Source organism: Octodon degus, unplaced genomic scaffold, assembly GCF_000260255.1.
Source record: "Octodon degus isolate 3935 unplaced genomic scaffold, OctDeg1.0 scaffold00062, whole genome shotgun sequence".
In the NCBI taxonomy this organism is placed as follows: domain Eukaryota; kingdom Metazoa; phylum Chordata; class Mammalia; order Rodentia; family Octodontidae; genus Octodon; species Octodon degus.
Window position 1 is genome coordinate 9,944,807 of NW_004524638.1, and position 27,209 is coordinate 9,972,015.

The 27,209-nt window shown below is 55.3% G+C and overlaps 1 protein-coding gene across 1 annotated transcript in view; it reads right to left on the reverse strand.

The window, feature by feature from the left end:
- The window catches only part of Zhx2 (zinc fingers and homeoboxes 2), a 149,262-nt gene that overhangs the window by 57,523 nt on the left and 64,530 nt on the right, over positions 1–27,209 (reverse strand). The window contains exon 2 of the mRNA XM_004634441.2: positions 24,453–24,527. The gene's annotated coding sequence lies outside the window, so the exon portion shown is untranslated. The remainder of the gene's footprint in view (positions 1–24,452; positions 24,528–27,209) is intronic.

A 27,209-nucleotide genomic window follows, 5' to 3' on the forward strand; every position in this document is an offset into this window, starting at 1 on the left:
CTGGGGATTGAACTCAGGACCTTGCGCTTGCCAGGCAAGCATTTATTCTACTGAGCTATCTCTCCAGCCCTGAGACTTTCATTTGTTTGAATTCTGTGCAAAGGTGCTCCCTCAAGCATTTTTAGGATTGTTCCTTTATAATTTTTACCAAATAATTGTAGCCTCGCCATTATTTTCTGTAGCCCTTTTTGTATCTTTTAAAAATTCATATTGTTTATTTTTTTAGGTGCATTTTCTTTTTCCGATATTTTATTTTAAAGAGAATAAAAAAGACACAGAATTTTAAAACCAGATGATGGGAAATTAACAAAGGTTATTACACTGCACACACTTATCTTCAAAGTGTTTGCTCAGATCACCAGATACTGGCGTGAGTGACCTTTAAAACCAACACCTGAGGGCCAGCCAGATAGCTCAGTGGACTCAAGCGTCCGCTTAGGCAGAGCCCAGCGGCCGGGCGGTTCGACCTCCGGTGTGCTGTGCCAACATTCTCCTGGGGCGCACTGAGACGGTGATGGAGACAGGGAGTGGTGGTGTGCGCCTGCAATCCCAGCGCTTGGGAGGCTGAAAACAGGAGGATCGCTAGGAGTCTGACCTATGCAGTAAGACCCTGTAGACCCTGTGCTAAATACAGAAAAAGGAACAACCAGCAACAAGCCAAAACCAGAACCTGGCTTTGAGACTTGGGTCTCAGTAAAGCCTCTGTCCTGTCCTCTCCAACACCGGACGGTGTGTGCCCCTCTGTCCCAAGCGACGCTGTTTGGCTCCCACTGACACTCGAGGAGCAGCCTGGCAGTGCTGAGGGCTGGCTCTGTCCCATCATTGGCCCCGGCTGGGTGAATGAACGGCCCGCATCTGCGCACTCCCACAAGGCCCCTTGCGGACTCCAGGGAGGGGGCTAGGACCAGGTCACTGTTGGTGTCGCCCCAGAAGTCTCAGCTCCCTGCCCCCACCCCGGCAGAGGTAAGGCAGGTGGCTGGGAGCTGGCTGCGTCCTACTGCGGGTGGAGGGAGCCTCCTGTCTGGCCTTCGCTGATAGGAGCAGGGGCTGGGACCTGCTTCTTCTGTGGGCTTTGATCAGGTGGTTACTGCTGACGAATTTTCTGTTTTGTTAAAACCTGACAAAACCTTTTCTTTCTAAGGGACAGAGAGGACTTCTGCTTGGAGACTTGTTTTCTCTGGGCCCAGTGGCCTTTCTAGTGGATGGCTTCTTCAGCACCTCATCTGATCTGCAGGAGACCAAGCGAAATAAAACCCCAGTTCCCCCAAACTCACTACCACATCCTTCCTTGGGGTCAGAGGCCCACACCAGCCTGCCTTTATCGTTCTACCTTTTGGAGTCTTACATTTGTTTTATGTATAATGCCCAAGGTTTTCAGTTGTAGACTCAGTGGGAAAAATAGAGGTGTGTGCCCCACCTCCCTAAGGGCCACCCACCGCTGTCCGAGGTCCCTCCCTCTCTCCCCAGGCCTGGTGCAGCAGCAGCCCTGGCTGTTCCCAGCTGCACTCCACCCTTGTACTTCCACCCTCCCAGTATCGGGCACTGGCTTTATCCTCCTGAAGCAGATGAAGAGGAGCAGCAGGAGGAGGGAAGGAAAGGCGCATCAGGAGACAGCAGCGTGCCTGCCATCCGCTTTCGCAAGCTCTTATGGACCTCTACAGACCGAAGCCTGGACTCTGTGCTGGCCATGGGCACTCCATCTCCCCTCCCTGGCTGCTGCAGCAGCGGATACTTCCTGGAACACTGCCTTTCTCCCTCCCTGTGCAGAGAGCTACCTCCCTTTGTTTTGTCCCCAGTACCTCCCAGCTGAGATGGAAACCCATGCCAGGAGGTGGCACCTACATTAGATGCGCAGAATTAGAGAAGGTCAGTTAGAGTTTAAATTCATTAAAGATGCAGGTTAGGCTCGACATTTCTTTATCTGGTGGTGCACAAAGAGTGGCTGATAAAAGCCTAACTTTTAGGACAGAATGCTACAGGCCCTTGCCTGAGGGTGGGGCTGTGCTGGATGAGCCCTAAGGAGTAAGGTGGGGTGACTGTAAGGAAAAGGTGTTCTCTTAGCTCACAGCTGTGCAAGTTCAGGGCCCTGGCCACGTTCTTTGGGCTGTGGTGAGGCACACCCAGCTGGGCGGCCTCACGGGTGAGCGTGAGAGGGAGAGATCACCGGGCACGGAGACAGGCAGAGAGAGACCACAGGGGACCGTGTGGGCCCTGCCAGTGCACAGCAGGCAGGTGCCAGGCCCCTGGTCCACACCCTGCAACACAAGGACCATCCAGCAGCAAGGAGCCTGCCAGCCTGCACCCACCAGTGCTGAAGCCGAGGCACCCGTTCTCGAAGCAGCCCCCATCTGCATGCGCGACAGGTTCTCTGGAGGAAGCACCGCCCAACAATCAGATTAGGTTTCAGGAGATTTTATTCCCTGGGAGCAGCATAGGTCACCAGGAAGAGTTGGGAGGGAACATTCTGGGACAGAGCGAGGACTGTCATTGGGAAGCACACTGAGAGGCAAGGCTTGGAGCCACAGCGTAGAGCTGCTTTCCACAACCTATCGGGGAGCGTGCAAGTGCTGCTTCCAGGGCCTCTCTTCAAACCCACTGAAGCGGATGCTCTTGGGGAGCATGGTGGGGTCTGCACTTTGAGGACACCCTCTGGGTGACCCCGACTACACTGACATTTTCTTCCACTCCCCAAAAGTAGGGTGGGGCAGATGGGTTGGATGCAGAGAGGTCTTTTAGAAAGCTCCGTTGAGCATTCCGACAGTGTCCTCCACTTCGTCATCTGCACTGCAGCAGTGTGGGCTGCCCGGGACAGGCACCCCGACTGCTGTGCTCAGTCATTCACCCAGCTGCCCGGCGGGCGCGCGGGCTCTAGGCAGCAGTGCCCGCGAAGTCTCGGCTCGGTTGGCCAGCTCCACTTCTTCCCACTCTCCTCAGGACACATGAGCATGCAGGTAAGCAGTACAGCCCAAAGCACTCAAGGACAAGCGGTGCGTGTGGGGAGGACGCATCGCGGCGGAGCACTGCAGCCCATTCAGGGAGCGCCTCGGACAGTGACTGCACTCAGTGACCCATTGGGTCAGCATGATAACACACTGTGAGCTACAAATCCAGAGCCCCCTGGAGTCACATGTAGCTGGGACAGGCCAGGTGGCTGTCGGTCACCTTCCAAGGGAATGCGATGGAACCAGCATGCACCATGGCCAGCTCTGTGCTGGGCCCTGCAGACATGGTGAAGGTACAGAAACGGGTCAGGCAGGCACCCCAAACAGGCAGCACAGCATGATCAGCCCCAGGCCCACACCAACAGCCACCAGCTCCAAATGATGAAAGAGGCATCGTAAGTCGGGTGCAGTGACTGCACTCCTGCTGTCCCAGCTACTTGGGAGGCTGAGGCAGGAGGATGAAAGGTCAAGGCCAGTGCAAGGCACCGTTTTTAGAAAGATAAAAAGGACTAAGCAGGCAGCTCAGAGTGAAGCCTCTGGGTTGAAAAACAATGGTTCAATCTCCAGGGCTGAAAAACACAAAAAGCCAGAACCACATTTTTTTTTTTTTTTTCCCCCGGAACCAGGGATTAAACACAGACCTTTGCACTTGCTAGGGAAGCACTTATTCCACTGAGCCATCTCCCTGGCCCCACCAGAACCATCTTAAACCCTGTGCTAGGACAAAATTAAGGATCAGCGCATTCCACCTGTCCCTGGCCCTTGGGAAATGGACTGGATGTGAGCAGCAGAGGGCCTCTATACAGAAGCTGGCTTCCACCCTCCTCTTCCCTCATCATGACTCTTCTCTGTGGCATTGCTGGGTTTGTCACAAAGGGACAAGCACCATACGCTGAGGGCTACAAACAACTCAAGATCTCTGCCAAGAATCAGAATAAGCACATGCAGTTTATTTCATTCCCATTTTCCCAAACAGGCCAACCTCGACCTCACATTAGTTTCAGCCAGGCTCTGTACCCAGCCTGCCTCACTGCATACCTGGCCCAGGCAGCTGCAGCCTGGCCCAGTGGGTGCATGTGCATTCGCTAGCACCACTTTATTTTTGTCTTTTTTCTCTGATGCACACTCAGCTGCCTGCATAATTCCCACCTCAGGCGCAACCTCTCTGAGTTTCCGTCTCCTACTTGAGATATATTGCTGTTTCAAGGTATCAGAAGATTGCCGGGGGTGGAGGTGAGAGTGTGGAACTGGGCCAGGGGAGGCAAGACCTCCGCAGCCCCAGGGACTACAAGCACAGCAGAAGACCCTGACAGCATTTCTCTGGGATAAAGCCTGGAAGGGTGTTTCTAAGCAAGGCTATAAATGGATACACCTTTCCCTACAGTCTCAAAAGGCTTCTGATTTGAGAGGTGTCTTAGTGCAGCCGAAACCATCCCTGTTTGGCTCGAAGTGGGAAGACAATATGGCGCAGAGACAGGTACTGAGCACCTACTCGGAGCTCAACAGGCTCTGGGTGTTGATGGCAAGACCTTCGTGCCCACGGAACAGAGCAGGGAGGGCTGGTAAGGACACACTCCCACAGGCGCAGAGGAGACCGCCGGAGCGGGCCAGCATGGCTGGGTCAGAGGCTGCTGATAACTAGCACCCCAGCCCTGGATGCCACGATCTGCAGCATCGCGGGTGCGCCAGCGAGCAAGTGCTGCACAGGCAAGGCCAGGGTCTGGTACTGGTGACCTGGGACAGGCCGAGGCCCAAGGCCCAGCAGGGAGAGTGGCCTCAGGGACCACCTGCTTGGGCGTGCACTCAGGCTGGTCACTGTCCTGCAAGGTGACCGTGGTGGACCGGGGCCACTCTGTGCCCCCGTCTCCTAACCCATAGAACAACTGCAGTCACAAATCTGCCTCCCATGCTTCCCGCGGAGCTCTGCAGTCACCACAGGCAAATGCCAGGCCTGTGCTGGGCACGCAGCGCCTCCAGGCCCTGGCTACTGTTCGCTCCCTGTGCATGAGGCCCACGGGGGTCGCTTACTGCTATTTGAACTTAAGCAAAAAGAGTCTTATGGCGAGTAGCATGTGGTGGATGAGAGAGGGAGAGGAAAATGAGGAACAGGGAGATGGCTTGGCTCTGTCTCTGATGGTCCCTGAGAGCTTCCTCCTCTGCCTTCCTTCCTTCTTCCTCTGTCCCTTCCCTCTCTCTGTTCTGCCCTCTTTTCCTTGTACTGGAGCTTGGACTTTTTCACTGAGCTCCAACCTGACCACTTTTTATGTTTTATTCTGAGACTCTTTCTAAGTCATGAAGTTGGCCAGGCTGGGATGAGCTTGCAGTCCTCCTGCCTCAGCCTCCCCAAGTGCTGGGATTATAGGCCTGGGTCACCACACCCACTTGCTTTTTTTCATTTAAAAAAAAACAAAACAGATCTGAATAAGGATCTGAGAAGCAGCGGTGGATACTTTCTGAACATGAAGGGTTGGTAACACCACTGTCCTCAGGATGAACAACCCTTTTTCACTGATGGCCACACTACCAGCTCCACCTTCAAGATGGCCATCCTCTCCAACTTTCTCTGAGATTTTTAAAAATCTTTTCTTGCCTTATTTTTTCCTGGTGATTTATCAAAATGATCAGAGCTTGGCAATAAAGAAGACCTCGGCAGAGGGCTTCAGAGCTGTGTGCTCTCTGGCAAGTCATTTCACCTCTGGGACATGAATAACCTCTGTGGGGGGCAGGACGGGAAGCCCCAGATGGTGAGGTGCACACGGGGGGCCCTGAGGTGGCTGGGGCCATTTTCCTAGGTGGCTGCAGGGCTGCGCCTTCCTGGCTTCCCCTCAGGCTCGCGTAACCTTCCCCTCACTTGTCCACATGCGCTAGGATTTCTCCCGAGAATCTGCTTTCCAGGTTGCGCAATACTGCCCAGGCTCAGATGCGGCCCTCCCGTCCCGTCCTACTGGGTGGGGTTCTCCCTGCAGGGACGCCACCTCCCACCCCCTCTTCTAACCACAGAGCTGAGTGGGTGCGAGGCAAGGGCCTTCGATACAGACCAACAAGGAAAGAGACCTCTCCGTTACTTGTCAGGAAAACAAGTCCTGTCCTGGGAGACACCATCCCTGGGACGCTGCTAACCTCCTGTGTGTCCTTGGTCCTTTGACCGTCCACTCTGGTAAGTGGAAACTAAATTGCTCCATTCAGTTTCCAAATGCCACATTAAAAAACAACAAAATTGACCGACGAAACAAAAACCCCCAGGCTGTAAGGGACAATCCAAAACCAAATAACTGGTTACAGTGTTTTCTAGAAATAATTAGACTTAATTTTCAGACCAAGAAATGCAATCAGCAGTGCTGTCTTAAGAGTCACAGGGTTTTGCCAAGCTCTTGGGGGAAGGAACTTCCATGCTGCTGGACCGCGTTGTCATGGGGGTTACCGTCATGGCAAAATGATTTGAACCTCGTCACAGCTCTGTGAGGTAGGGACACCGCCCTTCCCACTTTACAGGTGACACTCGGAGGCAGGGCAAGACTGGTGACATAACTAGCCAGTGGGCAGTTGTAATTCAACCAGAGATCAAAGCCATCCTGCGGTTGTGCCTCTCAGCATGGACAAATGGTTCCCGCACCCAGGACCAGGAGCACCAGCTCCCAAGACCTCCAGGTCTGTGGGTGCATCGGGGGCAGGGAAAGGTTCCCACTGAGGCCCCAGTTCCTACAGCACCTTCCTGTGCCCGGGACCCATTAGGGCCTCAATATTACACTTAGCCCTGGCCCAAGACTGGGGAAGCAGAGGCTTGGTGGGGTAAATCCACCCCTCAGGCCTCACACTGACGACACTGGCCTGACTCCCTGTCCACACTCTGCTCTGGGCTCAGCCCCAGGGAGGCAGCAGAGCAGGGCCGACCTCAGCGGCACACTGGTGGCCTCGTGACAGTTGCCCAGTGATCTCACAGCTGCAGACCTTGTTGCTCCAGTCTCTGACATGGGCAGCAGCAGCAGCAGCAACTGGAAAGCAGGCTTCTGCTCAGCAGGGAACTCGTCCGCTCTGCTCACTGGGGGAGCCGCAGAATGCTGTGTGACATCTGAGCTCGCTTGTGTACATGCTCAACATATATTAAGAATAAACAGGAATTTAAAAAAAAAACACCTCATACTATTTTTCTAGCGAGTAAACAAGATATTTGTAACACATAACACAGAACTGGGCGCTCAAAACTGGCAATACAGTCGAGTATTCACACCACAAGTCTGACCTCACAGATGTAACCAACTATGGATGAAAAATATTTGGAACAAGTCTGCATCTGTACTGAAATGGGCAGAACTCTTCTCACCATGGTGCCCAGCGCAGCACCTACTTCCACAGCATGTACGTGAGGCGTTACGAGTAGCGAGCTGCTGATGCCAAGTGTGTGGAGGAGTCACGCAGGCTGCATGCGAGCACGCCGCCGTTTCACGTCGGGACGCGAGGGTCTGAGGGCTTTCCTACTTGCAGGGGCCCTAGGATCCGTCCCCTGCTGCTAACAAGGCGCCCTGTGCCCCGGTCACTGCCTCCAGCTTCCATTTTCATCATCCTGCTGCACTCCCAGGGATCTCACGATCGAGGTCTTGCTGTGTCCCCCCCACCCCCCACCCCCGAAATAAGCCAGATGGGCAGATCCTTAGAGGAGAGGTCGGGGCTTTCAATAAAAACTGTGCCTTAAAAATAAAGCCGCAAGGGCCGGCCAAATAGCTCAGCAGATTAAAGCACCTGCAAGCAGGCGTAGGGACGGAGGGTTCCATCCCCCGCCGGCAGTGCAGGGCCCCGCCTCCAGGGCGCGCTGAGATGGTGACAGTCTGGGCGTGGTGGCACGCACCTGAAATCCCAGCTCTTGGGAGGCTGTAAACAGGCAGATCACTACGAGTCCGACTCTGGGACTGAAACCCTGAATATCCTACAGACCCTCCCCTAAAATTAAAAAATAAATAAATAAATAAAGCTGCAGCAAGTTCCTTTTGGAAGGTTGCAGAGTCCCGGGGACAAGAGGCAGGCTGTACGACTTGGGACTCTGGGTCTGGCCTGGAGGTGTGCCCTCCAGAGTCCTCCACCCCTGAGGGTGCCCCGGGACCCACCCCACCCCACCCTGCATCTGCCATCAGCCGAGACCAAGTGCCCAGCTGTGCCATTACCGACAACAGTAGGAGTCCTAATGAATCACAGGCTGATGAGTCTCTGATTGCAGGGGAGACAAAAATTACAAGCGAGCTGATTGAAACTCTTAATAAAGCTCACTCTCAGGGAAGGGTCTTGCTTGGCAGGGGAAGGCTGGGGATAGCTCGGGAGGCTTTTCAGATGGTTCCGATGGTCAAACTGGAAGTGTTTCTCTTCTCTGTGCTTGTGTCCACCAGCCCATTTTCTACACACTATGGAAACAGCCTGCTTCCTACGTAGGAACCCTAAGAGCAGGGGCAGTGTCCCGGCCTGAGCATTCCTGAGGTACATCCTGGATGCAAGGGGTCCAGGCACTAGCATGGAGAGCGAGGAAGCAAAAAAAGGAGAGTGAGATGCTGCCGGGTGAGAATGGACAGATTTAATTTCGAATTCCAACTGCAAAAGAGCTATAGAAATTGATCACTAAAATCTGACCCATGCAAAGCCAGTTGTGCTGGGGGCTGTAGCTTCCTGCACTGTGAATCTGCAGAGTCTTCAGCTCCCCTCGAGCAGTGCCACTCCCTTAGTGTTCCTTCTTACCCATGTACTCTTTCAGCTGGCAGAAGTGTCACCTAATTTAATTACAAATGCCATGACTACACTCACACTTCTCCTGGGATGCTGCCTCTACTGACCCTTCAATGCGCCACCACCAGTGTGCCCCCTTAGGGACAGGGGCGACCAATGTCAACATTAATTGCAATTTAGTACAGCCCGCTGGAGACGACCTTGGGGAAGGGGTGGGAGAGATCAACCCTGATGACTGAAATGCAGCACGAGAATGAGGCGAGGACGTACCTGAAATGCTCCAGAATCGAAGGAAAAGGCTCGCTGAATTTGCTGGCCTGTGGCCAGCCAGGGCTGCCCTGAATTCAGGGCAGTGCAGTTGACACATCTTTGAGAACACGTTCTATGTTGAGCACTGGGCCAGAAAAGGAGTGGGGTCAAGAGCTGCGACCAGAGCTGGCCACATAGCTCAGCGAAATAAAGCGTCTGCTTAGGCAGAGGGCAGCAGCTGGGGTGTGATCCCCGGCTTGGTGCTGAGCCCTTGATTGAGACTGGGGGTGGTGGTGTGCGCCTGTAATCCCGGCACCTGGGAGGCTGAAAACAGGAGGATCACTATGAGTAGGATCTACGTAGTGAGACCCTGTAGACCCTGCACTAAATACATTAAAAAAGAAAAAACAGAGCTGCGTTCTCCTGTGTGTGCGCCTCTCTGAGAGTAGTGGGAGGCAGGGGTTGAGGCACTGAGGTAAATTAAAAAACTGACAAGGCGGGGCTGGGCTGGCAGCTGGAGAGAGCAGGGCCCTCGGTGGCCCTCCGCCTGGAGGTCACTGGCCAGAGCAAGTGCAGGTGCCTGGGGCTCCGCACCTCCAACGGAGCCCAGGGCGCTGGAGTCTCTAGAGCAGCGGTGGTCCTGTGGCACGTGTGTTATTACTGTGTTTTTCTTTTAAGACAAAGACGCTATATTGCATTGTTTTTCTCTAAACAAACCCTCCGGGTTCAGGTTTAATTGCAGTGTTGGCACTTTGGGATAAATAAGTGGGCTGGAGTTGCAGTTTGGATCTCGGTCCGAGAGCTTCACCATTGCTGCGCTGGAGGCAGCCTGAGGCAGGCCCAGCATGGAACACCAGAGCAGCCTGGTGGCTCCTGGCTTCCCTCCACATTTACGGGCAGGACAACTGCCGCCTCCCTCAGGGCCCTTGATAGATAGAGGACAGCAGCCACCAGGAGGGCTGGGAGGGGCTCCTGCTGCAGTCTTTGGTCCTACGAATGCCCAGGGCAGGGGAACGTGTCCAGCAACGCCCACGGTGGAAGGCGGGCTTCAAGCAGGGCTACTGGTGTTGAGGGCTGGGGAGGGTGGGCTGCTGGGGGAGCCTGCCGTGGCCCAGGGCCCAGGCCCCAGCTTGGGTCCCTAGCCTGCTCACCCCTCCGCTTCCCAGGTCCTCTCCTGCTCACTTTCCTCTTCACGCGTGTGCACCTCTATGCAACTGTGCATCCCGTTGTGCACATGTGTGCAGCGCCTGTGCGTTCCCAGGCGCACAGCTGCTCACTGCTGGTTCCGCATCCTTCCGTCTGTCTGCTCACAGCAGTCTCCACTCCGTCACTCTAATGCACACATTCTTATACTAATTCACACTCACAGACATTCTCAGTTATATACTTTCTCTTACACACACATGTGCGCGTGCACACACACACACACGCATACACACACGCTCGTGTGCACACAAGGAAGTAGTGCACCACATCGGATATGTAGGCCCAGCAATCTATTTGGACCACCTGGGAGAAGAAGAAGTGAGTATGGATCAAATCCCACTTCACTCGTCTTGAGCCTCCATCTCTCTGCCTTAGAACATGAGGATACTGAGCAGGCCTTCCTCCTAGGACAGCGGGAGGGCCACACACAGGGCTCCGACATCTGTCCGCCTGGCCTGGGGGCCGTCCCTCTGGTGGGTGGACCCTTCCTCCTGGAGCTGGTCTCTCCTTCCAGCAGAAACGCCATCACACGTCTGCTCTGCGGCAGCGCTCAACAAGGGTTGGTGCAGAGACCGGGACGCTTCTCACTCTCTCATATGTTTTACTGTATTAATAGGCTTTAATTTCTGAGCAGTTTTAGCCCTCCAGAGAAACAAGCAGCAAGTGCAGGTGCTGGGCACTCCTCCCTGCCGGTCCTGTCCTCATGGGGTCAGCTGTCTGCCTGGGCGTGGTGTCGCTGGTGCTCGGGGGAAGCAATGCCAACATCGCTGCCAACCACAGCCGTGGCGGATGGCCGAGCTTCCTCGGCGACTGTGGCTTGTGGGTTCTGACAAATGCATGGCTTCTCTGCCTGGGCCTCCCGTCCTCTACCAGTTCACCTCCTCCCTTCACCTCCTGATCCTTTGCCGCTGCCACAGCCCTGCCCTCCCCACAGTGGCAGGTAGTGATGACAACTCCAGTGCCACACAAACCCTCCAACCCATCCTGAGGTGAGGGCTCATCTAGGCCATGGGAGGGTCTACTGCCGCCTCTCCCATGTCACCTTACTGTGCCAACTGCTATCACTATGAAGACTGGCCTCGGGCAGTTCCTCTAGAGATGACAGATTCAACGTCTCAGTGGTTGAAGTTTTCACCACCTTGCTAAGGATCACTCTGCTCACAGGGGTCAAGGTGGTCTCTTGGCTGCAGTTCAACTTTGGGAAGAGCCAGAAAGCCCCTTGAGTGGGGCCATGAGAGGCCACCACCCACTCTTACACTTGCCCTGATCACTCTACCAACAGCTTCCACTGGTCCTTCCTACAAAACAGATGCTAGATCTACTTATGCCATCCTACTCTTTCCATCCTGGTCCAGGCCACCGATGCCTCTTGTCCGTTCTCTTAGGACATTTGTCCTCCAAAAATCTAGAGCAATGTTGAAAATATAAGGCCCATCCTATTCCCTGGCTCCAGTGACGTCTATTTCTGTTGGAAATCCCAAAGTGTGCCGGTGAGTCCTGGTGTGGGACCCTAGACTCTGCCTTTGCAGGGATGCCTGGAAGTGGAAATCTGAAGAAGCAGAGGCTGCACTCGGAGGCGCAGGACAGGCGGGCCTGGGTGTCGCGCGGATGCCTTCGTACATCTCTTGGTCCGCAGGCACCCTGCACATCTACCCTGGGCTCCGGACTTGTGGGTTGTCCCTTCCCAAGAGGCCAGGCTCCTGTGGGTGCAGTGAAACTGGGCTATGGGATGCGCTGAGTCTTCTTTGCTTGGGTCCCACCTGGTCAGACCCATGGGCTCTGGCCTCTGCAGGGCTACCTGGAGGGGTGGGGCAGCTGTGACAAGGAGAGCAGGAAGAGAAGATGGCAGAGCAACTCCTCACTCTTCCTACTCCTGACGGACTTTTCTGGGCCACAGGACCTGCAGTCCTGCTAGAATGCTTAAAAGAGATTGGGTCCAGCACAGTGGATGTGCAGAGCATGTGCTGAGAGTACCACGAATTCTCCATCTGCTCAGGCCTGGCTTCAGCATGACCACCACATGGAGAGCTTCGCCCAGCTGCATGAGTTGCCCAGGAATACAAGAGATGCGCGTGCAGCCCTCAGCTGTCTGCCAGCTGCCTCGTGTGCTGTGAGCCCCAGCGTTCACACGTGGGTTACAAATGCAGGCAAGCCCTACCTCCCCTTTGCACTGCTCCGCGGTGTCCTGCAAGCTGTGGCACCCATCCCGGGATCTTTTTGCAGAGGAAGTTGCTGGACTCATTTCTCAACCTCTGTCCCTTCCATGATGGGGACTGAACCCAGGGCCTTTACACTGAGCTATGCTCCCTTCTTTGGGAGATGGGGTCTTGCTAAATCACCCAGGATACACTCGTTTGCTATCCTTCTGCCTCAGCCTCCCAGAGTGGTGGAGTACAGGCATGCACCACCACATCTGCTGTTTGTCTTTTTAGACTGTGCTCCTGCTGCTATCTGTTTTATTCTCTTACTGTTATTTATTTATTTATTTATTTATTTATTTATTTATGTATTCTAGGACAGGATCTACAGGGTCTCACTGCAGAGATCGGACTCGTAGTGATCCTCCTGTTTACAGCCTCCCAAGAGCTGGATTACAGGCATGCGCCACCATGCCCAGGCTCAATTGCGGGTCTCAGCACATCACTGGGGTGGGGCCAGCCCGGGGATCAAACTCCCAGCCCCTGCGTCTGCTTAAGCAGGCGCTTTAATCCGCTCAGCTATTTAGCTGGCCCTCTCTTACTGTTGTGTCCCCAGCCACATTCTTCCCATGAGTCCTGTGATTCTTAGTGTGCAGTTTTGCACAGCGCGCTGGCTCTGAGGAGCACAGGTGTGGTTTGTGGTGTGACCGACCACACTCCACATGGTCACTCTGAGGACAAGCCACATGTGGGAGTGTTGCAGGCATCTAAATTAGACAGAAATATTAGAGGCAGTGAGACAGGGCCAGGTCCTCCAGGAGACAATATGGAAGGCCAGATGCCTCCCAACTGTGAGAGGGGCAGACGGGACTGATATTCCAAATAGGTCTCTCACCTTGAGGAAGCCTGCAAGAGCCACTAACCCAGCCCTCCCCCCTAGGAAAAGCCCCTCTTCTGTATTCATGCCTGCTTTCTACGCAGAGTCGCAGAGTCGCTTCCCCATTTGGTCCTGTACTTAATCAACTTTGCCAGAGCAATTGTGCTTGTAATCTTATTAGCTGGCCATAGTTTTGTCCCACGTCACGCCCACCTATCGAGTTCTCGTTTTCCATCTTAGACCCCGCTCACCAATTGGTTTGCCCTATACAAATCCTGGAAAAGACAGATTTGGGGGCAATCTGCTTGGGTCCCCCTTCTGTCCCTCTCTCAGACAGAAACTTTCTTTCCCTCAATAAATCTCTTCTGCTTGTAACCTCCATTGTTCCTAAAATTAATTCTTTGGTTTTAGAACTTGCCTCCCCCCCTCTTCTTCCAGCCTGGGATTCCACGTTTCCCTGCTCCCTTCACCCCACTAATGTATTAGGGGCTCTGCATGGGCCTTATTTTTGAGGGAATCTAGGCTCGGATACAGTGTCCACACCAAGGAGGCCACAGCGTAGGTGTAGCTGTGAGTGGACTTAGGCTCAGTACCCCGAGCAGCAAGAAAGAGTTGCAGGACTAAAGCCTGGGTGATGAGACAGGGTGGAAATCAGGCTGGGGGAAGCTGGTGTGCTCTGGGGGTTGGAAAGGAGCCCGGATGTGGGTCCCAGCACAGCAAGTGGGCACATGCTGACCTTAGTCCCAGGAGTGCTGAGGTTTGGCTCAGGCCTGAAGGAGTAGCTCAGGCTGAGGTGGGAAGAAGGAAAGACCTCAGGAGGCCCACAGTGTGGAGGGAGGGAGTGGGGCTCAGGACAGGTGGCATCGTTACTGTCCTGGGCACTTGGGAGGGAGGCAGAGCGGAATTCAAGGGGCTCAAGGTCCAGATTGGCACACTGCACTATTTGACATTTTGGGGGATCACTACTATTCACAAAGAAAGAAAAAAATACATCAAAGGTGCTGAAGCTTTCCAAGGGTGTAGGCACAGGACCACAGTCACAGTCACTGCAGAGATGCAAAGCTCATGTGCTGGTGGTTTGTGTGTGTCTGGATGTGCTCTGTGTGTGCGTGTGTGCGTGTGTGCAGAATGATGCACGTAAAGGCTGCTGTTTCTATTCACTCCTTTTGGGAACAATAACCACAATATGCTAAATCACAGGGCAGTGCTTGTCTCTGTCTGAAACACGGCCAAAGAAAGGAGAGATTAATTACACAGGGAGAACAGAAACCTCAGGGCAGATTAAGACAACAAGCTAGCAACTGCAGTCTGATTAGCAGCTGCTAGAATCAGGACGCCAGGCAGGAACTGTCCTGAAGACACTTCTCTTTCCAGGGGCACCTGGGAGCAGGGAGGAGTCTGCCTTACCACACCTGGTGCTCAGTGAAGTGTCCTGAGCTACAAACTACATCCCTTGCGTGCGGCCAGCGCGGATGCGGTGCTTGGCTTCAGGGAACTTTCCCAGCTCCACGCTGCGAGCTTCCGCTGGGTTGTGAATGCAGGTGATGCTTCAGTGTGAGAATCACAGGGTGAAAGACACCCCAGCCCGGGTGCTGGGGGCTTCCCGCGCATGGGCTGAGGAGGAGGGTGAGGGGCTGGGGTCGGTATGGAGGATGGGCGCCTGCACACCGCGCCTGCTGCTGAGGACCTTGGTCCTGTGACTCCATGGGAGCTAGGTGTGGGGACTTGGACGACACTACACTTTTGTGAGTCACCTGGGTTTGCTGCTCTCAGCTTCATGGTTCTGCTCTTCCTGTCCTTTCCAGGGCAGGGCTTGCGACTCAAACTCACTTCCTGTGGAGGTCAGAGAGCTGGGTGGCATCTGATCTAGTTGGGTACGGTAGGGTGCCCAGTGTGTCTCTGGAGTGGTGGGCTCTCCTTGGGTTAGGGGCACCTTGATCTCAAGGATCCAAATGGACCCCGGCACCTGGTGGCTTCAGTGTCCTTGCTGAGCCTTTGCCCAGTAAATGGGAGGGGCAGGGCATGAGTAACTGGGTTCTGGCCAGACAGCCTGTGTCCGCGTCCAGCTCTACCGCGCCATCGCGGGCCCCAGGCCCCTCCGCTGGAGATGGGACCACCCCTGCTGTCTCACCCTGCGCCTTAGATGCCTAGATGGGGTGGTGCTGGGTGGTCCCCCAGTGTACATCTGACCTGGAATTTAGAAGTCTATTTCCCGTGACAACCCTGTCACGGTGTAAGATGCTTTTCAGTTTAGAGTCTGGAGCAGGAAGGTCACACGCCCACCAGAGGCAGAGTCAGAACATGCATGAACAGTGTAGTGCTGTGAAGGGTGGCCTGACGACTGAGCTGGTGGTGAAGACAAAGATGACCGAGCTATACACTGAGGTCAGTTAAGCTCTTTGGATCTTACTTATACACTGAGGTCAGTTAAGCTCTTTGGACCTTACTTTATTTGTCAGTGAAATGAAAAGAATGCTAGTCCTGCCTTTCTTTGAGACAAGGTTTTGCTATTGCTTTGAACACACTACAAAACTAGGCTGGCTGTGAACTTGTGAGATTTTCCTGCCTCAGCCTCCTGAGTACCACCTGAGTAGAGGTGTGTGCCGCTGCACTTAGCTTAGTCCTACTTGTAGAAGGAATTGAGTGTGAGATCAACACGTGGCATGGGGTATTATGAAAAGAAAAAGATGCAGAACTCCTGTGCAGGTCCTCTTTCATGAGACCTACGTTTCCAGGCAGCCTTCTCTAGGCATGCTAGGGTACCAGGGCCTCTGGGGGCACACGCTGGCCTTGGGCTCCCCGCTGTGCTGTCCTGCTCTGCAGGGAGGCCACGCAGGATGAGGCCAACCTGGGCACTATAACAGCACACCAGGTCACCACTCTTCTTGCCCTGGGCCCTGTGGGCCCCTGTGGACACCTCGGGTCAGGACTAGGTGTGATAGTGAGGCTGGACTGCCAACTTGCCTGGCTTGCGAGCTGCCCAGGTACCGCTACAGCCCACCTCGGGGTTCATCTGGGCAGCGGTGGATGCGTGCTTTGGGCACAGTGTCCGGTCCCTCATCCCTTCCCCACTGCTCCCCACTGCTCGGCGGCTTGGCCGCCAGAAGGCGTGAAGGCTGCTCACCACACGCTTCCACTGCGAGGTCTGCACCTTGGCGCCAGCCAGCCATGGATAGAGGCTTCTGAAGCCCTGAGCCACATTAGACTGCCCTTCCCTGAGTGAAATATGCAAGGCGCAGCAGCGACGCTAACGTAAGTCTTGCCTGAGGTCTCCCTCTGCGCTCCAGGTCAGGAGGAACTACACAGCTATCCCGGCCTGTCTTTGAAGACTCCTCATACATAGTTTCATTGGGTGACTTTTGAGGAACATTGCTAGCTGCAGTGTGAAGGCAGCTCTTCACTGTGCCCTACAGCCACCTCCTGTGACACAGCCCCGTGGGCTCTCCCTCCGCCTCTGCCAGGTCCTCAGTTTTGGTGCACCGGACATCGGTGATGCGACACCAGCCCCACACCTCTGTCGGCCCTCCTGCTCCTTATGACTACAAGACTGTGCTGGGGAAGCCCGGTGCGGGGTGGCGGCATGTAGGCCTCCTGGCCGGGCGTGATCAGTCATTACAGCGTGAGCCCATGGAGACGGCACCGAGGATCCTACTTGGGCTGAGCAAGCGCTCCTTGTTCACCATGGAAGCAGGGGCTGTTTGTTACACAGCAGCAGCGTGACCATGAATAACTGATACACAAACATTTTGGTGATGTCACAAAGGTTGCCTTCAGTCACATTTACCACACAGACTGGACTTCCCTTTCCTCACCTCCTTCACTGTTTTTGCAGATGCAGGCAGGAAGCTGTCTCTACTCCCCCCCCGGGAAAGACTCCCACCGATGGTCTTGTATCACTCCCCTCAATAAAATCCTCACAGGAGCAAACAAAATGCTTCGAGCTTTGCGCTCCCTTCTGTCTCCCTCTTCCCCTTCCAATCCATTTATTTTCAAGAAACTGTGATGTAAACATGAGTTTTAAGTCAACAGGTCATATTTGTTTGAGACACACTTGCGCCCAGAACCGAGAGCTTGCTGTCGAGTGCCGGAGCCAGGCTGTGTGGCCTTCCTCACACATGGCCCTGGTCCCACCCCACCCCTGCCAGGCCATGTGGCCTTCCTCACACATGGCCCCGGTGCCACCCGGCCCTGCCTGCCGTCGCGACTCTCCCATCAGCCCCTCGCTCTCTCCACAGCTGTCCCTGGAGCCACAGCGCTCCCCGCGTGTACCTGCACCTGCGCCGACGAGAGGGAAGCCACAGAGCTGGGCGCACGCGCTCCGCCGGCCGGCCAGTCCCCAGCCCTTGCGCCCTAGTTTCCTTCCCTGCATGGTGATGACGGCGTGTGTCTCCAGAGCCGTCTGCCTGTGCGCGGTGACGAGAGCTGGCCGCGGCAGCGCCGCCCTGGCGTCCCGGAGCACTGATGACACCCTCGCTGTTTTCTCATGGCGCCAAGGGGACGCGAGCCCCCAGCTAGCGCTTATTTAAGGCTCACCAGGCCCCCTGTTTTAAGTACTGTAAGTGTTATGCTAGGCCTTCTTACGCGCTTATTTCACTTTAAACCTCTTGGCAACCGTTTCCATAGATCAGCGCTGGTGAACCTTTCAGAGACCAGCGCCAAACTACAACCCTAAGCCCAGCTGTTCAGCACGAAGTGCCAGCACTGCCACTAAACCTGAGCACTGAGCTTCTGTCCAGAAGAGACAACTCTACATTAAGACCTAATTTTTTTAAAAGTTATTTATTTATGCATCTGGTACAGGGTCTCACTATGCAGCTCAGACTCGTAGTGATCCTCCTGCCTCAGCCTCCCCAGTGTGCTTGCGCTTGCCAGGCAGGAGCTTACAGCTATCTCCCCAGCCCAACAACATCTTTCATCTTAAACAAAAACCACAATAACATGTGTGCCACGGGCTGGCCACCGCTGCTATAGATTACATTCTTGTGCCCCACTTAGGGACAAAGAAATAAGTGGAGGTCCACAGAGACTAAGTACAGTGGCGAAGGTTACACAAGTAAGGGACCACCAGCATGCTCTTTGCTTAACTGTCCACCTTTCTCACTGGGGATGTGGAGAGAATGACTGGTTTCTGTGTAGCGCAGCGCCTGCACTCAGACCGACACAGTGGTGAGGAGGTGGGGGCTGGACCCTGTGTCCTACGTGTGACCGAGATGACTGGGTACGGCAGATGGTGGCTGGAGAGGAGCACAGCCCTGCCTGCCCTGGCATGCGCTCTGGGCTCTGCACACACTGTCTTACAACCCAGGTAAACAGAGACACAGGAGGCGGATGGGGCTTCCAGCAGCCCGGTGAGCTGGGCGAAGCTGGCAGATCAGTGTACAACGCCGTGTTTAATCACGCCATCCCTCGGCCCCACCCTCAAGAGCCACTCTGACAAGCAGCAGTAGAAAAGCGACAACCTTTAATTGTTGCATGTAACCCAGGCCTGGCATCATGATGGCTCCTGGGCCCAGAACAGTTACATTTTCTGGTGACAAATGGCACACAGGGATCAGGGGAAACTGATGGCTTTGTGCAGAAATGTCCTTATAGACCCTCTAGCCCTTTGTGATATAGTTGCTCTTCTGCTCATCTATCAGAAGCATAATTTTCATTAAAAATTAAGGAGCTGTTTGTTAAAATAATGTTGCCATGGTAACTGTGCAGGGGGAGGGGCCCACAATAGGCTGATGCTGCTGAACTGCAGCATATTAATCAAGTGCTTGGTTCTGTGCAGTGCGCATCCCTCTGAGCCTCCCGGTGACAAAGAACCTGGAGGACGCTTGGGGCTTGCTGTGCTCAGTGGCAAAGGTGTGGGCTCAAACAAGGGTCTGGGGCTGTGCTGTATTTGCTGGGAAAACTGATGGGTAGATGGGTGGATAGATGGATGGATGGGTGAATGGATGAATGCAACACAGGATGGATGGATGGGTGGGTGGATGGATGCATGCATGCATGGGAGGATGGCTGGATGGTAGGTGGTAGATGGATGGGTCGGTGGGTGGGTGGGTGGATGGATGGATGAATGGATGGGAGGATGGATGGATGGGTGGGTGGATGGATGGATGGATGCATGGGAGGATGGATGGATGGGTGGGTGGATGGATGGATGGATGCATGGGAGGATGGATGGATGGATGCATGGGAGGATGGGTGCATGGATGGGTGGGTGGGTGGATGGATGGGTGGGAGGATGGATGGATGTGTGGGTAGGTGGATGGATGGATGAATGGATGGGAGGATGGATGGATGGGTGAGTGGGTGGGTGGATGGATGGATGGGAGGATGGATGGATGGGAGGATGGATGGATGGATGGGTGGGTGGGTGGATGGATGAATGGATGGGAGGATGGATGGATGGGTGGGTGGGTGGATGGGAGGATGGATGGATGGGTGGGTGGGTGGATGGATGGATAGGTAGGTGGATAGATGGCTATATGGATGGATGGATGGGCAGATGGATGGATGGATAGATGGATGGGTGGATGGATGGGTGGGTGGATGGATGGTTGGATAGGTAGGTGGATAGATGGCTGTATGTATGGATGGATGGGCAGATGGATGGATGGATGATAGATGGATGGATGGATAGATGGATGGGCAGATAGGTAGATGAATGGATGGGTAGATAAACAGGTGGAAAAATGAATGCTCAAATCTGAGGTATTTATGTCTGAAACATTTCTTTTCTTTTTTCTTTCTTTTTTCTTTTTGTTTTTTGGTACTGGGAATTGAACTCAGGACCTTGCATTTTCCAGACAGGTGCTTGAACCACTGAGCTATATCCCTGGCCCCAGAAACGTTTCTGATAGTTCCATTCTTTCAGCTGCCCTTTTTCTATAGAAAGGAATTTTGACACAGAATTGGGGAAAAGGCATCAAGAATGAAGAAATGAAGAAAGACAAATCTCTCTTGCCTGAAGAGAGAGCTAACAGCAACAATAGGGAGGTCAAATGGAAAAGTTCAGAGCCAGGCTGTGTGGGTTCAAATCCCAGCTCTGTCTCATCTTCACATGGGACATACCCAGAGGGGCTGCAGCTCTGCGGACGGGACGTCACTTCTGTGAAATTCTGCCCTACAGACTCCAGTCTGTGCATGCTTCAGGAGGCCAAGGCTGTGCCAGGCTGTCAGCAGCCCCGGGTCTGCTCTGAGAATGCCAGCACCACACTTGCTCCAGGCTCCCTTGGGAGGATTCCCACACCTGTTGGTTTTGGTATCTTCCCTCTCCCCAGGTTCTCCACTGTGGTCCTCAGCTCAGAGGGGGGCACTGGACCGGACCTGGCCAGTCAGTGTGGCCCACCCTTGGCCACTGCAATTAGCTGAAGGAACGTGTGTGGCCCAAGTCAATCCCAGGGCACTGTGAGGACCACCGAGGAAGCAAGGCCCTCTTTCCATGGAGCTTGCTGAGAGCAGGAGCTGGCTGTTGGTGCCCACTCTGCCAGCGTGTGGGTGGGACAGCCTTCTCAGGCTGTGTGCTGAGTGATGAGAACAGGGTCCATGCTGGTATCCAGCAGAGGCAGCTGCTTCGAAGCCAGACCAACCGAGACTTTTCAATTACATGGACCACCTTTTGATTTTATACTTATGTTAGTTTGAATGGGATTGCTACCTTGAAATGAAATGTCTGAATAACAGCCAAATATCCAGTGAAATATTGTTATCTGCTGGGTTCAGATGTTATCACTTCCTTGGCCAATAAACTCGGCTCTAAAATATGGACCAGTGTTATGGTTTAGATAAAAAATGTCCCTCAAAGGCTCACATGCTCGGAAGAGGTCTTGAGGCCTGCGGTTTCCATCACGAGGGTGCTAAACTCACAGTAGACTAACCCGTCACTGAGTTTGTAACTGAATTGCAGTTAGTGGGAGGAGCCTGGCTGGAGGACGCAGGTTGCGGGGGTGTGGTGCTGAAGGGTCCAGCCCGTCCCCAGCACCTTGGCTCTCTCTGGCTCAGCCCGGCTCTCTGACCCCTGTTGCCATGACGTGGGCATCTTCCCTCTGCCGTGAAGCTCCTGAGATGGAACCAGCTGGCCATGGACTAAAATCTCTGACAACATGAGCCTACAGAGCCTTTTCTCCCTCGAGCTGTAAGCGTCAGGTCCTGTGTCGCAGCATCAGAGCAGTGACTCAGATGATTAGGGTGACGTCAGGGGCGGACAACAGGGAAAGGGGAAGGTGCATGATTTGTTCCTCCTTTTAGTTCTCCTGTTTAGCCTGGACACACAGGGTCCACCCCAAGAACCCCTCACCTGCTACCGAATAGGCGCCTGAGCCAGCCACAGAGCCGTGCTTGGGGGGTCCTGGAGACTGCGGCTCGGCCTCCTGGTGGTGCTGCTGCGCTGGTCCTGCCTGCTGACCGCCAGCGCCCCCCAGTGCAGCGTTCAGCTCACCTGCCCTGTCTCCGAGTGGGGCCTTTGTGGTCCACACACCTGGATTCGCATCTGCACTCCCCCACCAGGCTGAGGGAACGAGCCCAGGCAGCGACGCCTGCCCATGCTGAGTCCTCTGAGCTGGGAGGGTGACACAGCTGTGAAGCACCTGTCTCCCTTTCCTAGATACGGGTCCACAGGCTGCCTGACCAGGCCTGCTCTCCGGTGCCCCAAACCCATCCGTCTCGTCCTGAGCTGGAGTCTGAGTTTAGGCCGGCACATCTCCTCTAGGTGACAACATACACAGTTCCCGAGCCTGACGCCAACCCGGGCATGACAGACGCATGCTGAGCGCTGCTCACGCTCCACACGGCTCCTAACCCTCCTCGCCTGTTAACCCTGAGAGCCTGCAGGGCCACATCAATCACCACACTCATGCTACAGACCAAGAAACTGAGGCTCAGGAAGCTCAGTGAGCCCTGCAAGGTCACACACGAGTGGACGGCCCAGGCAGGGAAGCCGTGCAAGCTCTTGACCGAGATGGTCTGGGTCACAGCACCCTTTACACCTCGCTGTCCCTGGTGGGCAGAGGCCAGACCATGTGGTGTCTGACCTCTTAGACCCTCTCGACGCAGGGGCTGTGCTTGTATCCTAGACGTGTGGCTTTCTGTGAATGCCTCACCCCAAGCAGGAGTAGGGGAGCCCCACAGTGGCCCCCTCCAGACCCGCAAGCTCCTCCATGGCCCCAGGCTGGTTTCTAACCTAAGGTGGTGACCCAGACAAGAAGTGAACATGGTCCAATAATTACCTAAAACATGCTACAACACCAGGCACCTTTTGCCAAAGGAGGCATTGAGCTGAGAGCCAGGGCACGTGCTTGTCCTCTGGCCTCGGGGACAGCCAGGCCTCACTGCAGACAGGAATTGACTTCCACCTGGACCAATGGTGTCTTTTCCTATCTGTGCTCTCTTCAGTTCTGAGGCCATTTCCAGGAGGAAGGGGGTGGTGTTGCTGTCCCTGTTTACTGGGGAAAGGGACACTCAGGGGACCACCCCATTCTCCAAGGAGCAATGAGGTAGTAAGGAATGGCAGAGCAGCTTCTGACCTTGGGCCAGCGTCAGAACCAGTGGAGACCTTGGGGCAGGGATGACAGGAAGCACCATGCCCGGGGCCTGCGTGGTCAGAGCTGCAGAGAACGGGCTCGGGCAGGCATGGATCCGGGCCTCTCCACGCACCTGTGCTGGGGCTTTTACGCCCGGCTCTGCACTCAGCACTGAGCCTTGCCCTAGACCTGGCGTGAGAACTAACAGCTACCTAGCTCTGGCTAAGGGCAGCCAGTATGGAAATTAACTCCTGGAGCGCTCATGCCTCCCTGTTAGAGGAGGCTGGTGCTCTGCCTGAGGCCCCGCAGCTGGCCAGGGCCTGGGCTTGGACCTGCGGCCTGATGCCGGGGCTCAGCCTCTGAGCACAGACGCTGGCTCGCTGGGCTGCCCTCACCTTACCCCTCACTGTCCTGATCTGTGCCGGGTCCTGTGAGTGCAAGGACACAGCTCCTGTCCTCAGAGCTCAACTCCGGCGGCAAGACTTGCCCAGCTGACTCACTGCAAGCCTTCAATTTGAGGTCTGTCCCCACTCCTTGCCTCCTTTCCCGCCCTGCCCCCAACAGTGCCTGGGACTCAGCAGCATATACAGGCTGTGCACAGGGACTGTCAGACTCAATTCTCATCCAGGCTGTCAGTTCCTGAGAGAAAAACACGCCCTCTGCCTCCTCTACACACTGGCCTAGAGCCCTCAGGAAACCCTGCTGCAGCTGGCCGGGCTGGGCTGGAGACCCCACGCACCACACAGAGGACAGCAGGTCATGTCATCCAGAGCCCCTCCTGCTGCCTCGGTGGTCCCTGCTGGGTCTACCAAAGTCTCTCTGGGGGTTTGAGGACAATTTCTCAGGCCCAGAGATCCTGGTTTGCTGGCCGGAGCATGTGACCCCAGTCCCACCCTGCCGCAGGACAGCTCCTGCCTGGGTAGCCCCCTGTGTACCTCGCCCAAGGCCATGGGAAGTGGGATGTGGTCTGGATCTTGGGTCAAGCCCCTCATCGGTGTGACCAACCCTGCATCGAACTCCACACACTGTGCGTTGCCTGTCCCATGCCCGGGTGCCGGAGCCAGTGTGCGCTGTCTGGGGTCGGCTCAGGTCCAGCCAGGTGACAGACAGTGGGTCCTGGGGTGGCCTGAGGGGTCCCTTACCAGTGCCTTCTGTAGCATCAGCGGGCCCCAAAGCCACCCTCATTCAGTCTCCCCTTCTTCCTGCTACGCGGCTACCAGGGAGACCAAGACCCTCAGAGGCCAGAACCTCTGAAAACACTGCTGTCCTCAAAGCCGCGCCCCTCCGCTTTCCTTGGAGACTTCTCCAGACTGCCTGGGTCCTGCCAGTGCTAGGGTTAGCCGGGTGCCTACTGCTCCTAGCACAGCTCCCTGCCATGGATTTGTGCTAGGTCCACTCAACGCTGCTGCCCCCGCTGGCCGGCAGCACCCTCTGGATGCACAAAGGGGGTGGCCCTGCCTGGCCCGAGCCTGGTGTCCCGGGGCTGCGGTTCACCAACTGTGTGAGCAAGCTAGCTTTCTCTGGGCTTAAGCTATCGCCCCGGCTAAAGGTCCAAGCACAGCCCCCACAGGTGAGTCTAGGCTGCTGTCCTCTGAGCAGAGGCCAGCCTAGTCACATGCAGGCTGCAGGGGCTTCTGGGAAGGACTGACAGGAGCCCAGCAAATTCCAAGGGATCGCAGCTAGGTGCTGGGCCCTGGGCTGCTCCCAGGTGTGTGGAGGAAGCGGCGTCCGGGCCGCAGAGCCCAGCACCCTGGCCTCCCACGTCTTCCTCCCTTCTCGAAATCCAACCTGGGCTGTGGAGACCACAGCCAAACAGTGCACTCACCAGGCTCATGGCGTGTCGCTCACATCCTGAGAATCTTCCTACAGCTCGACTCTCGGAGCAGCCAGAGCTTAAGACCTGTGAAGAGGAACTTGAGATTAGCAGGGGGCCGAGCAGCTGGGTGTCCATGTCTCCTTTCCAGCAGGTTGGGTCCCTGGGAGACTGGATGGAGTCGGGAGGATGAAAAGAAAAGGAGCTATTACAGGAACCGAGCTGCTCATTAAGCAAGCAGGTCTCCAGCTTTGTGGCAATTCTGAGACAGGGAGAGGGGAGAAAAGCCCCCAACCCGGGTGGGTCAGAGTGGCACTGGAGGCAGCGTTGTGCCTCACGCAGCATCCTTTGTCCCTTCGAGTAGTCGGTGCTGCTCCCCTGGCAGCAGCAGGCTGTGCACAGTGCCATGTTGGTGAGGGCAGAGGGGAAGCTCCACACTCAGGCCTCCGGTGGGAAAGACACTGATATCCTTACACAAAGCCTTGGTGTGTATTTATATCCCCAGCGACTCCTGCCCAGCACCTCCTGTGCTTTGAATGTTCCGCGGGAGAGATGCAGCCTAAGGGCCAGGCCTGGGCCTGCTGAGGATGTGTTTGCAGCACGGCAAGAGGAGGCCGAGCACTGGAGGCTCTCCAGTCTGCAGGGCAGAGGCTGCCTGTGGCACGGAGCTGCAGCAGCCACACTGCTGACCACGCTGACCTCGCTCCCCGGCTCCCAGGGCCCTGGAGCCTGCAGAACAAAACTCGCTTTCCTTGTTTCCCTAAGAATTCTCAGGTGAGCTGAGGTTTCGGTATCTTTCTCTCTCTGCTCTCAAAGGGCTGCCTTTGGCTGCTGCAAAGAAAATCTCTGTGGTGTCGGCTTGTGTTTTCTGAGGACTTGCCACGCACCATGAACCTGAGCCAGATTCTTGCCCGTCAGGGTGAAATTGCACCCTGAAAAGCTTCTGGGAGCGAGGAGCTGCATTTTAAGAAGTCCCTCCCAGGCGCGCTCGAGCTGCAAGGTGCTGGCTGGCGCCGCCCCTCCCCAGGAAGGAGGGAAGGGTCTGCTGCTCTTCAGGGAAGATGCAGGCCAAAGAGACACCAGCCCCCTTGCTATACTGCTCAGCTGGTAAGTGCCACAGCAGGTCCCAAGCCAAGGATCCATGACTGCAGCCTTGTTCCTCTCCACTGCATGCCCGGGCGGGCAGGCCAGGGCTGGTGGGCGTGGCAGAGGGAGGACAGGGGACCTCAGACCTCGGGCTTGGGGTGGGGTCCTGGATCTGCAGAGCACAGGCAGGGAGGCGCTGAGACTCCAGGTAGCTCCTCCCTGCACCTCTGCCAAGGGCCCCTGGATTTCCCTGGCAAGAATTCTAGACGTCTTCCCTGCATGGTAATTCTAGCTTCTGCATCGAATCACAGCAGCTGATTTTGACTCCAGAGTTTAGCTTTCTTGTCTGCTGTTCTCAGAACCAACCATCCAGCTGGACATCCCCCAAGAGGCCAGCTGACCTGAGGGCTTCAGGCACTGACCAGGCCCAAAGCTCACCCGCCCCCTCCTTCCTAGGGATGCATCATTAGCCCTGTCCTGAGAAAAAGGACGCGCAGAGTGGCCTAGTAGCTCTCCAGAGGTCGCATAGCTTATACATATAATAGCTCGTCTTTGATCCCAAGCCCAAAGGTATGATCAAGGCAGTCCCATTTTTCCTGATTGGGAAGGGACTTCTCAACACAGGCTATGATGCGCTGACTAGGGTCACCTTGTTCCCTATGCTCCTGCTGCACGCTTTTGCGTGAGTTGGGTTTACTGAATTTCCCACTTCCAATTGGAAGTGGTCCACAACTTGCCCTGGGTGCCCCTCAACATCAGCAAGCCAGCTGGCATTCTGGGCTCACCCCGGGTGTGCCAAGGGGCTGGTTCCAGGACTTCCTGTGGATGCCGAAACCCTTGTGTGCTTAAGGCATTCACATAACACAGCGCGGTATTTGCACACAATCGAGGAAATCCTCCACCGAATGATGTGACATCCAATATGATGCAAATGCTATGTCAGTAGTTGCTATGCGTGTTGTTTAGGGAACAATGGCAGGAATAAAGTCCCTGCGTGTTTGCTTCACACAATGTTTCCTCAAGTATTTCCATCAGCAGTTGCTTATGTAGTAGAGCACACGGGGGCCGAGGGCCTACGTGCGCCACGCCTCTTCCTGTACTTGCTTGGGGATGGGGCAGAGGGGCTCTTTGGAGACACGCAGAATGGTGCAAGTAAGAGGTGGCACTAGTGTTGGCTACAGGAACGACCTCGATGCTGGGCACCTGAGGCCAGCAGTTGGGCGCAGTGCCCTGGCACAGCCAAGAATCTGCTGCACATGCACTGGCCACGCCACGCCCTTCCCTGGGCTCAGGGTGGCCACATGTCATCTCAGGAGGTTGCTGCTTAGGTCTCCCTGATCCCTATGCAAGGACCATGCTAGATGCTCAGCCTGCATGGTGCTCCTGAAGGGATCTGTCCTCCCCTGCCCCACCTGGAACCCAGCACTCACCCTCTCTGAGCTGCCCCATGGTCTCTTGTTTATTGTTCTGAAGTCACTGACCCCCTCCCACCCCATCCCCTTTTCTGTGGTCCTGGGGATTGAACCCAGGACCTTGGCACTGAGTGTCACCTTCTACCCTTTTTATTTTTACATAAGAGCTCACTAAGTCTTTAAATTGCCCAGGGTAAGCTTCAATTTATGACCCTCCTGGCTCAGTCTGCTAAAGTGCTGGGATTACAGGTGTGTGCCACCATATTGGTTT